Here is a 12,316-nt window from a genome sequence, read left to right as displayed (position 1 = left end):
TGACTAGTGGTGACCAGTGCCTGACCACCAGTATAGTAGTATATTCATTGTTGTATGTATTGTATACTATCTCTTTATCAACCAGTCTATATTAGCAGCAGACACAGTACAGTGCGGTAGTTCACGGCTGTGGCTACCTCTGTGTCGGCAGTCGGAACTCGGCAGGCAGTCCGTCCATCCATAATTGTATTACAATATATACCACCTAACCGTGGTATTTTTTTTTCTTTCTTTATACCGTCATAGTGTCATACTAGTTGTTACGAGTATACTACTATCTCTTTATCAACCAGTGTACAGTGCGGTAGTTCACGGCTGTGGCTACCTCTGTGTCGGCAGTCGGCAGGCAGTCCGTCCATCCATAATTGTATTATTATTATAATATATACCACCTAACCGTGGTTTTTTTTCCATTCTTTATACCGTCGTCATAGTGTCATACTAGTTGTTACGAGTATACTACTATCTCTTTATCAACCAGTGTACAGTGCGGTAGTTCACGGCTGTGGCTACCTCTGTGTCGGCAGTCGGCAGGCAGTCCGTCCATCCATAATTGTATTATTATTATAATATATACCACCTAACCGTGGTTTTTTTTCCATTCTTTATACCGTCGTCATAGTGTCATACTAGTTGTTACGAGTATACTACTATCTCTTTATCAACCAGTGTACAGTGCGGTAGTTCACGGCTGTGGCTACCTCTGTGTCGGCAGTCGGCAGGCAGTCCGTCCATCCATAATTGTATTATTATTATAATATATACCACCTAACCGTGGTTTTTTTTCCATTCTTTATACCGTCGTCATAGTGTCATACTAGTTGTTACGAGTATACTACTATCTCTTTATCAACCAGTGTACAGTGCGGTAGTTCACGGCTGTGGCTACCTCTGTGTCGGCAGTCGGCAGGCAGTCCGTCCATCCATAATTGTATTATTATTATAATATATACCACCTAACCGTGGTTTTTTTTCCATTCTTTATACCGTCGTCATAGTGTCATACTAGTTGTTACGAGTATACTACTATCTCTTTATCAACCAGTGTACAGTGCGGTAGTTCACGGCTGTGGCTACCTCTGTGTCGGCAGTCGGCAGGCAGTCCGTCCATCCATAATTGTATTATTATTATAATATATACCACCTAACCGTGGTTTTTTTTCCATTCTTTATACCGTCGTCATAGTGTCATACTAGTTGTTACGAGTATACTACTATCTCTTTATCAACCAGTGTACAGTGCGGTAGTTCACGGCTGTGGCTACCTCTGTGTCGGCAGTCGGCAGGCAGTCCGTCCATCCATAATTGTATTATTATTATAATATATACCACCTAACCGTGGTTTTTTTTTCATTCTTTATACCGTCGTCATAGTGTCATACTAGTTGTTACGAGTATACTACTATCTCTTTATCAACCAGTGTACAGTGCGGTAGTTCACGGCTGTGGCTACCTCTGTGTCGGCAGTCGGCAGGCAGTCCGTCCATCCATAATTGTATTATTATTATAATATATACCACCTAACCGTGGTTTTTTTTCCATTCTTTATACCGTCGTCATAGTGTCATACTAGTTGTTACGAGTATACTACTATCTCTTTATCAACCAGTGTACAGTGCGGTAGTTCACGGCTGTGGCTACCTCTGTGTCGGCAGTCGGCAGGCAGTCCGTCCATCCATAATTGTATTATTATTATAATATATACCACCTAACCGTGGTTTTTTTTCCATTCTTTATACCGTCGTCATAGTGTCATACTAGTTGTTACGAGTATACTACTATCTCTTTATCAACCAGTGTACAGTGCGGTAGTTCACGGCTGTGGCTACCTCTGTGTCGGCAGTCGGCAGGCAGTCCGTCCATCCATAATTGTATTATTATTATAATATATACCACCTAACCGTGGTTTTTTTTCCATTCTTTATACCGTCGTCATAGTGTCATACTAGTTGTTACGAGTATACTACTATCTCTTTATCAACCAGTGTACAGTGCGGTAGTTCACGGCTGTGGCTACCTCTGTGTCGGCAGTCGGCAGGCAGTCCGTCCATCCATAATTGTATTATTATTATAATATATACCACCTAACCGTGGTTTTTTTATACCACCTAACCGTGGCAGTCCGTCCATAATTGTATACTAGTAAACTATCCAATCCATCCATCTCCATTGTTTACCTGAGGTGCCTTTTAGTTCTGCCTATAAAATATGGAGAACAAAAAAGTTGAGGTTCCAAAATTAGGGAAAGATCAAGATCCACTTCCACCTCGTGCTGAAGCTGCTGCCACTAGTCATGGCCGAGACGATGAAATGCCAGCAACGTCGTCTGCCAAGGCCGATGCCCAATGTCATAGTACAGAGCATGTCAAATCCAAAACACCAAATATCAGAAAAAAAAGGACTCCAAAACCTAAAATAAAATTGTCGGAGGAGAAGCGTAAACTTGCCAATATGCCATTTACCACACGGAGTGGCAAGGAACGGCTGAGGCCCTGGCCTATGTTCATGGCTAGTGGTTCAGCTTCACATGAGGATGGAAGCACTCAGCCTCTCGCTAGAAAACTGAAAAGACTCAAGCTGGCAAAAGCACCGCAAAGAACTGTGCGTTCTTTGAAATCCCAAATCCACAAGGAGAGTCCAATTGTGTCGTTTGCGATGCCTGACCTTCCCAACACTGGACGTGAAGAGCATGCGCCTTCCACTATTTGCATGCCCCCTGCAAGTGCTGGAAGGAGCACCCGCAGTCCAGTTCCTGATAGTCAGATTGAAGATGTCAGTGTTGAAGTACACCAGGATGAGGAGGATATGGGTGTTGCTGGCGCTGGGGAGGAAATTGACCAGGAGGATTCTGATGGTGAGGTGGTTTGTTTAAGTCAGGCACCCGGGGAGACACCTGTTGTCCGTGGGAGGAATATGGCCGTTGACATGCCAGGTGAAAATACCAAAAAAATCAGCTCTTCGGTGTGGAGGTATTTCACCAGAAATGCGGACAACAGGTGTCAAGCCGTGTGTTCCCTTTGTCAAGCTGTAATAAGTAGGGGTAAGGACGTTAACCACCTCGGAACATCCTCCCTTATACGTCACCTGCAGCGCATTCATAATAAGTCAGTGACAAGTTCAAAAACTTTGGGTGACAGCGGAAGCAGTCCACTGACCAGTAAATCCCTTCCTCTTGTAACCAAGCTCACGCAAACCACCCCACCAACTCCCTCAGTGTCAATTTCCTCCTTCCCCAGGAATGCCAATAGTCCTGCAGGCCATGTCACTGGCAAGTCTGACGAGTCCTTTCCTGCCTGGGATTCCTCCGATGCATCCTTGCGTGTAACGCCTACTGCTGCTGGCGCTGCTGTTGTTGCCGCTGGGAGTCGATGGTCATCCCAGAGGGGAAGTCGTAAGCCCACTTGTACTACTTCCAGTAAGCAATTGACTGTTCAACAGTCCTTTGCGAGGAAGATGAAATATCACAGCAGTCATCCTACTGCAAAGCGGATAACTGAGTCCTTGACAACTATGTTGGTGTTAGACGTGCGTCCGGTATCCGCCGTTAGTTCACAGGGAACTAGACAATTTATTGAGGCAGTGTGCCCCCGTTACCAAATACCATCTAGGTTCCACTTCTCTAGGCAGGCGATACCGAGAATGTACACGGACGTCAGAAAAAGACTCACCAGTGTCCTAAAAAATGCAGTTGTACCCAATGTCCACTTAACCACGGACATGTGGACAAGTGGAGCAGGGCAGGGTCAGGACTATATGACTGTGACAGCCCACTGGGTAGATGTATGGACTCCCGCCGCAAGAACAGCAGCGGCGGCACCAGTAGCAGCATCTCGCAAACGCCAACTCTTTCCTAGGCAGGCTACGCTTTGTATCACCGCTTTCCAGAATACGCACACAGCTGAAAACCTCTTACGGCAACTGAGGAAGATCATCGCGGAATGGCTTACCCCAATTGGACTCTCCTGTGGATTTGTGGCATCGGACAACGCCAGCAATATTGTGTGTGCATTAAATATGGGCAAATTCCAGCACGTCCCATGTTTTGCACATACCTTGAATTTGGTGGTGCAGAATTTTTTAAAAAACGACAGGGGCGTGCAAGAGATGCTGTCGGTGGCCAGAAAAATTGCGGGACACTTTCGGCGTACAGGCACCACGTACAGAAGACTGGAGCACCACCAAAAACTACTGAACCTGCCCTGCCATCATCTGAAGCAAGAAGTGGTAACGAGGTGGAATTCAACCCTCTATATGCTTCAGAGGTTGGAGGAGCAGCAAAAGGCCATTCAAGCCTATACAATTGAGCACGATATAGGAGATGGAATGCACCTGTCTCAAGTGCAGTGGAGAATGATTTCAACGTTGTGCAAGGTTCTGATGCCCTTTGAACTTGCCACACGTGAAGTCAGTTCAGACACTGCCAGCCTGAGTCAGGTCATTCCCCTCATCAGGCTTTTGCAGAAGAAGCTGGAGGCATTGAAGAAGGAGCTAACACGGAGCGATTCCGCTAGGCATGTGGGACTTGTGGATGCAGCCCTTAATTCGCTTAACAAGGATTCACGGGTGGTCAATCTGTTGAAATCAGAGCACTACATTTTGGCCACCGTGCTCGATCCTAGATTTAAAGCCTACCTTGGATCTCTCTTTCCGGCAGACACAGGTCTGCTGGGGTTGAAAGACCTGCTGGTGACAAAATTGTCAAGTCAAGCGGAACGCGACCTGTCAACATCTCCTCCTTCACATTCTCCCGCAACTGGGGGTGCGAGGAAAAGGCTCAGAATTCCGAGCCCACCCGCTGGCGGTGATGCAGGGCAGTCTGGAGCGACTGCTGATGCTGACATCTGGTCCGGACTGAAGGACCTGACAACGATTACGGACATGTCGTCTACTGTCACTGCATATGATTCTCTCAACATTGATAGAATGGTGGAGGATTATATGAGTGACCGCATCCAAGTAGGCACGTCACACAGTCCGTACTTATACTGGCAGGAAAAAGAGGCAATTTGGAGGCCCTTGCACAAACTGGCTTTATTCTACCTAAGTTGCCCTCCCACAAGTGTGTACTCCGAAAGAGTGTTTAGTGCCGCCGCTCACCTTGTCAGCAATCGGCGTACGAGGTTACATCCAGAAAATGTGGAGAAGATGATGTTCATTAAAATGAATTATAATCAATTCCTCCGCGGAGACATTGACCAGCAGCAATTGCCTCCACAAAGTACACAGGGAGCTGAGATGGTGGATTCCAGTGGGGACGAATTGATAATCTGTGAGGAGGGGGATGTACACGGTGATATATCGGAGGGTGAAGATGAGGTGGACATCTTGCCTCTGTAGAGCCAGTTTGTGCAAGGAGAGATTAATTGCTTCTTTTTTGGGGGGGGTCCAAACCAACCCGTCATATCAGTCACAGTCGTGTGGCAGACCCTGTCACTGAAATGATGGGTTGGTTAAAGTGTGCATGTCCTGTTTTGTTTATACAACATAAGGGTGGGTGGGAGGGCCCAAGGATAATTCCATCTTGCACCTCTTTTTTCTTTTCTTTTTCTTTGCATCATGTGCTGATTGGGGAGGGTTTTTTGGAAGGGACATCCTGCGTGACACTGCAGTGCCACTCCTAGATGGGCCCGGTGTTTGTGTCGGCCACTAGGGTCGCTAATCTTACTCACACAGCTACCTCATTGCGCCTCTTTTTTTCTTTGCGTCATGTGCTGTTTGGGGAGGGTTTTTTGGAAGGGACATCCTGCGTGACACTGCAGTGCCACTCCTAGATGTGCCCGGTGTTTGTGTCGGCCACTAGGGTCGCTAATCTTACTCACACAGTCAGCTACCTCATTGCGCCTCTTTTTTTCTTTGCGTCATGTGCTGTTTGGGGAGGGTTTTTTGGAAGGGCCATCCTGCGTGACACTGCAGTGCCACTCCTAGATGGGCCCGGTGTTTGTGTCGGCCACTAGGGTCGCTAATCTTACTCACACAGCTACCTCATTGCGCCTCTTTTTTTCTTTGCGTCATGTGCTGTTTGGGGAGGGTTTTTTGGAAGGGCCATCCTGCGTGACACTGCAGTGCCACTCCTAGATGGGCCCGGTGTTTGTGTCGGCCACTAGGGTCGCTAATCTTACTCACACAGCTACCTCATTGCGCCTCTTTTTTTCTTTGCGTCATGTGCTGTTTGGGGAGGGTTTTTTGGAAGGGACATCCTGCGTGACACTGCAGTGCCACTCCTAGATGGGCCCGGTGTTTGTGTCGGCCACTAGGGTCGCTTATCTTACTCACACAGCGACCTCGGTGCAAATTTTAGGACTAAAAATAATATTGTGAGGTGTGATGTGTTCAGAATAGGCTGAAAATGAGTGTAAATTATGTTTTTTGAGGTTAATAATACTTTGGGATCAAAATTACCCCCAAATTCTATGATTTAAGCTGTTTTTTAGGGTTTTTTGAAAAAAACACCCGAATCCAAAACACACCCGAATCCGACAAAAATAATTCGGTGAGGTTTTGCCAAAACGCGTTCGAACCCAAAACACGGCCGCGGAACCGAACCCAAAACCAAAACACAAAACCCGAAAAATTTCAGGCGCTCATCTCTAATTGTAATATTTATTTTGCTGTAGAACTACAGGTACCAGCGAGCCCTTTAATGCCCCACATGCTGGTACTTGTGGTTCTCCAAGTAGCAGCATGAGGAGGAGGATTGCTAGGACCTATCGTTTTACAGCAAAAGACAATATGTATTCTTAATTTTACACTTAATAGCTATCAGCATGGCACCCACCACCCATGGGTGCTGGGGACAGCCTTGGGCTTCAGCCGTGGTCTTTGGGTGCCTGGAGGGGGGATAACTCTTTATAGGGGGGTCCCCACTCCCCCAGGGAACCTTGGACAGGGCTGACTAGTTGGGGGGTAATGCCACGGCAACAGGGACTTATAAATATGTGTCCCCCAGCGTGGCATTATCTTCTTGACTAGTGGAGCTTGGTGCTGGTTTAAAAAATATGGGGACCACTACGTACTTTCCCCCCCACACACATTTTTGGAGCCAGGACCGGTGCAAGAGCCCGGTGATGTTTTTTAAAAAAAATACTGGAAACCCCTATGCATTCCAGTGCCATGCCCTGCTGCCATGCCCTTGCCAGAGTCTGGCAGAAAAACAGGCAGGGACAGATAGTGGAAATGTGAGTGTGAGGAGAACAGGTCCATGAACACCAAGTGTTGGGGAAGGAGGAGAGGCTGAGGCTCAGGCTGCTATTACTGATGCCACTGCCAGCCATGGAGAGGGAGTGAAGCTTACAGAAAACCAGATTGGATGCCCACCCCTATAGTTGCTGACGAACTGCCAGATTCCTGGAGAACCACTATTGATGACCAGGTCAGCTCATTTCAACAGGTATGGCAGCTGCACCACCCCAAACTGTGTGCTTGTCATCAAGTCACACTCTGCCTCCCACTGTCACCCACTCATCTCAATCTGTCACTCTCTGCCACACACTATCTCTCCCTGCCAGTCACACCCTCTCCAACCCAAACATCAGCCTCTCCCAGTCACCCACTGCCTTTCCCTGTCTTCCTCTAGACTCATTGAATCCTGCTGTTATCTACTACATCTTCCTGTAACCCATTGCCTCCAGTTGTCATCCTCTTCCTCCACCAGCTGCCTCCTGCTGTCATCCACTGAATTTCACCATCTCCCTCTGCCACCCATCACCTCTCCCTGTCACCTACTTCCTTTCCCTTTAACCCATTGCTTTTCCCTCCCACTCTCTGCCAACCACTGCCTCTCCTTATCACCCGTGGCCTCTCGCTGTCACACTCTGCCTCCCCCTGCTTCTCCCACTGTCATCTGCCACCCACTTTCAATCATCTCTGCCACCAAGTCAACCATTGCCTCTCGTCATCACCCACTTACCTACTGACTCTCCCTGTGGGGTGAAGGGGGGGTCTAAAGCATATTTCTGCACCTGGATCCACCACTTGCAAGTTCCACCACTGGAGGCAGGTGTGTGAGAAGAGAGCATTCTCATTGCTTAGAAACTTGCTTCACTATGCACAGCTACGAGTGTGTGCAAAGGGCACTATGCACTTTTCTACACAGCTATGGATGACTGTGAGTACAGCTGGATAAAAAGTGTAAAGTACAGATATGTCCATATATACCTTTCCTATATCCTGCCATGTATGGCACGGTTTAGCATGCCATAGACTCAGAGATTTAGCCATGCTTTGTGATTTTCATAATTTGCTTCTTTAATATGCTACTTTATACATATTCTATTATGGCAAACAACATTTTTTAAATCCATCCACTCGCTACTCGTGCTATGTATCACATGCCAAATTCTGGAAAATAGAAACGGTGTAAGTGAACAGATGTGGAGTATCTGCATTATGGGCCTAATTCAGTAAGGATTGCAAATTCTGCTAATTATCTCATGACGTCAGACGCGAGACCCATGCGTGTGACACGTGATGTCACACGCAAGGAGCGGAGGGGAGGGAGAAAGTTGTTGCAGGCGCAGCTCAAGCTTTCAGCTGTCAGTAACTGACATCTGCGGCTTAGAGCTGCGTGCAGCCAGGCGGAGGTTCCGGCGGAGTTGAGCTGTGGCGCCCTCTACTGTCTTGGGTGCCTGGAGCTCGAGCTCCACCAGAACAGCCCTCCCTATGCCCCTGACCGCATGTAGACTTGAGCAGCAGCTGCAGGAACAGTAAAATTTTACCATGCCACCAACTGAAAATAGGGAGATGGGGGGGCAGATATAACATGTCCAGAGAGAGTTAGATTTGTGTGGGTTATATTGTTTCTGTGCAGGGTAAATACTGGCTGCAATATTTTTACACTGCAATTTAGATTTTGGTTTTAACACACCCCACCCAAGTCTATCCCTCTCTGCACATGTTATATCTGCCCCCCGCAGTGCACATGGTTTTGCCCATCTGCTAACAAATTTGCTGCTACGATCAGGACTGAATTAGTCCCAATATCCTCAGTTTTATGCAAGCTACTGAAAAAAACAATGAAGTGAGTTGAGACACTGCCAGCCTGAGTCAAGTCAAATTCTTAATGGTATACTTAAGCTGCCCATCCTCCACTGTGTAAAAGGTGTTTAGCACAGCTGGGAACTTTGTAAGCTATTGACACAGGAAACTACTTTTAAAAAAAATACCAATTGAAAAACTGGTGTTCATCATAATTCTATGGGGAAAACCTGTGCCACCACTTACAACAGATACTTCTGTAACAGTAGATTCCAGTGGGTATACGTTAATATTGTGTGATGGTATTAACAACATTGAGTAGGGTGATAAGAAGGATGATGATGATATCTTCTAAATGTGATTATGACTACAACAACACTGTTTTCTGCCTTTAGCCGATTGGTAGCTTGGTTTAACCAAACAAGATGTTTTCATTAGTGGGGTCCCAAACAAACCAAGTATTTCAGCCACAAAGTGTCAGTCCCTGTTGCTGAAGTGCTTGGTTTGTTAAACTGTGCATGTCCTTTTATTATACAGCATAAGGGGGGTTGAGAGGGCCCAAGAACAATTTTATCATGCACCACTTTTCATTTTGGGCTTTGTCAAGAATATGTGGCAGGCAGCATATAATATTGTATACTTTACTGCGGTTTTGACAGTTTTCTGTGTCTTGCGAGGCCACCCATCACCAGCAAATCCTCCTTATCATTCTTTATAGTGTGTGTTTGACATACAGTACATTGTATAATACTGTATTTTACTACAGCATTGACAGTCTTCTGTATCTTGCAAGGCCATCAATCACCATATTCTGATCCCCAACCCAATACTTAGTGAACTAAAGGTTTTTGCCACAACGCCTGCACATGCAACAAAGAGGAGCAGTGAACAAAACATCAAACAATTGTAGGTCAAAAAAATGGCATTACACAGTAATATGCAATAATAATAGACTGCTTTATCCAATAGACAGTTGCCATATGGACTTGTGTGCCAAATTAACGAATTGTTTAAAACACGATTTTACCTGTCACTTTAACACTTTAGACAACACTTGAGGCAAACGTAAATATTAGATTGAATTTTGAAATGGGTAAATAAAAGTTCAGGTTATTTCAGTATGTCTTAAAAATTGTATTATAACCACAACTATTTGGGTGCTCAGCAGAAAGAAGGGTGTATGCCTAAGCACTTAATATGCATGAAATTAATTAATGATTAACACTTATCGAATTACTGGATCTTTTCCAATGTATTTGCACTGCAAATGAACATTCAAATTAAAAAGCACTGAAGAATTGCACAAGTACTGGTGTGAGCCACAAAGGACTATTATTATCCGTTTATATGAATGCTGTAGTGTTTCATGAGTTATTATAGTTGGGTTAAAAGGGTGAAGCTAATTGGATAGGTGACACCTATAATACCACAATCCAAAATAATTGGCCTGGTTTTATGTAGCAAAATATCTTTAATCATATATAATAAGAGATGTCTGTAAGGTTCACCATAGCATGCATTTTAGACATATTCCCATGACCAAACTCTGTTACTGAAGATAGTCTATTTGCCTTCTATTCTGGCTGTAAAGTAACCAGTGCTATCCTGTTTAAAGTCATTATTGAAGACAGGCATTTATAAAGGATGTTGAAATAATAAAAAAAAAAATTCAAGATATAGAAAATACATGAATAATTTTGAAAGTGTCTTCCTGTAATTCTGAGAGTGCTACCAGACATATTTACTATGGGGGTCATTCTGACCCATTCACTCGCTGCTTTTTATCGCAGCTGAGCGAACGGGCAGTGTGTGTTCCAGTGGGAGTCAGTCTGCACAGATGTGCAGCCTTCCATCCCATACTGTCAGAGTCACTACCTTACCACAGGCGCATGACGTATAGCGATAAGTACCGCGCTTTCACTGTACCAGTTTGTTATATATATGTGTGTGTTACTGCTGCTGCAGAACATCTTCCACATTAACAAGTATTGTCTTTGTATGTTAATAAACCAGCGTTCTGGTTAACTATCAATTGTGTGGATTAACATCACTATCAAACATTGCAACACTCTGCCAACAGGTTATGGGCCCAGCCGCGTGTGTTTGAATGACAACCCAGAACAGAGGTACACAGAAAAAAAGTACAACAGATTAATTTAAAGAAACATTTTATTAAAACACTGAGAAGATGCATAGCACAGGGCACAGTATGAACTTTGCAAAATTGAAAGGTTCAGAGAACTATACTACATGGAAGTTTGCCATGGAGATGCAGCTTAAGCGGGAAAAATTGTGGAAACTCACAATAGATCCAGGAGCAGATCCTAACCCAGATGATGTAGACAGTGCCATCGGCACGATAGGCTTAGCTGTGGAGCAGCATGTTTATTCTGTAATCAGTGGGAAAGTGTCAGCTAAGCCCTACAAAAAATGTATGAGAACAGAGGTCTGATGAGAAGGATAAGTTTGAGACACATGCTATATGGGACAAAATTGAGTGCCTGCAAGGACATGAATGATTACATTGATAATATATTGTCAATAACTCAGCAGTTGGCATCTGTGGGGGCAAAGGTGGATGAGGAGGAAGTGGCAATGGCGATGTTACAAAATCTGATGCCAGAATTTGTGTTTTTGGTGGTTGCTTTGGAGTCTAATGATACCAAGCTGATAACAGAAATTGTAAGGGCCAAGCTACTACAGTTCCAAGAACATATTTCTGTCGAGACCATAGCTGAGGGTTCTGCCTTACTCACAAAAGGGACAAAGTCCAAAAAGCTCAAGCTCAAGTGTTTTGTGTGTCACAAGTTGGGGCACAAGGCTTCAGATTGTAGGATGAGAAATTCCAGTGGTGCGCAAAAACAGCGTGACAAACCAAACGAGTCAGCACTGAATGTAGCAGATAGTCACAAGAAGGATTGCTGGTACATGGCCTCGGGAGCCACTAGGCATTTCAATTGCAATCAGCATTGGTTCAGTTCTTTAACACCATGTGAACCCACTACAGTAAAAGGGGTTGGAAATAAAATCCTTACCCCATCACAAGTTGGGACAATCACAGTGCGTTTAAGAATTGGAGAAGAAACAGTTGCTACAGATATCCAAGATGTATTATTTGTGCAGGATTTGGGAAGTAATCTCATTGCTATCAGCGTCCTAGAGAAAAAGGGTTACAGAGTCCAGTTTACAAAGGGCAAGTGTATGGTGCAAAATAAAAGAAGGACTGTAATTGCTTCAGCAACCTGATGCAACCAACTATATGTCCTGGACACCGAGGAGTGTTCTTCAATGATGGCTACTGATGCAAACCAATCAATGGAGCTGTGGCACAAACATTTGGGTC

The sequence above is a fragment of the Pseudophryne corroboree genome, chromosome 4 (genome assembly GCF_028390025.1).
Source record: "Pseudophryne corroboree isolate aPseCor3 chromosome 4, aPseCor3.hap2, whole genome shotgun sequence".
NCBI classification, from domain to species: domain Eukaryota; kingdom Metazoa; phylum Chordata; class Amphibia; order Anura; family Myobatrachidae; genus Pseudophryne; species Pseudophryne corroboree.
This window is presented reverse-complemented; position numbering follows the sequence as displayed.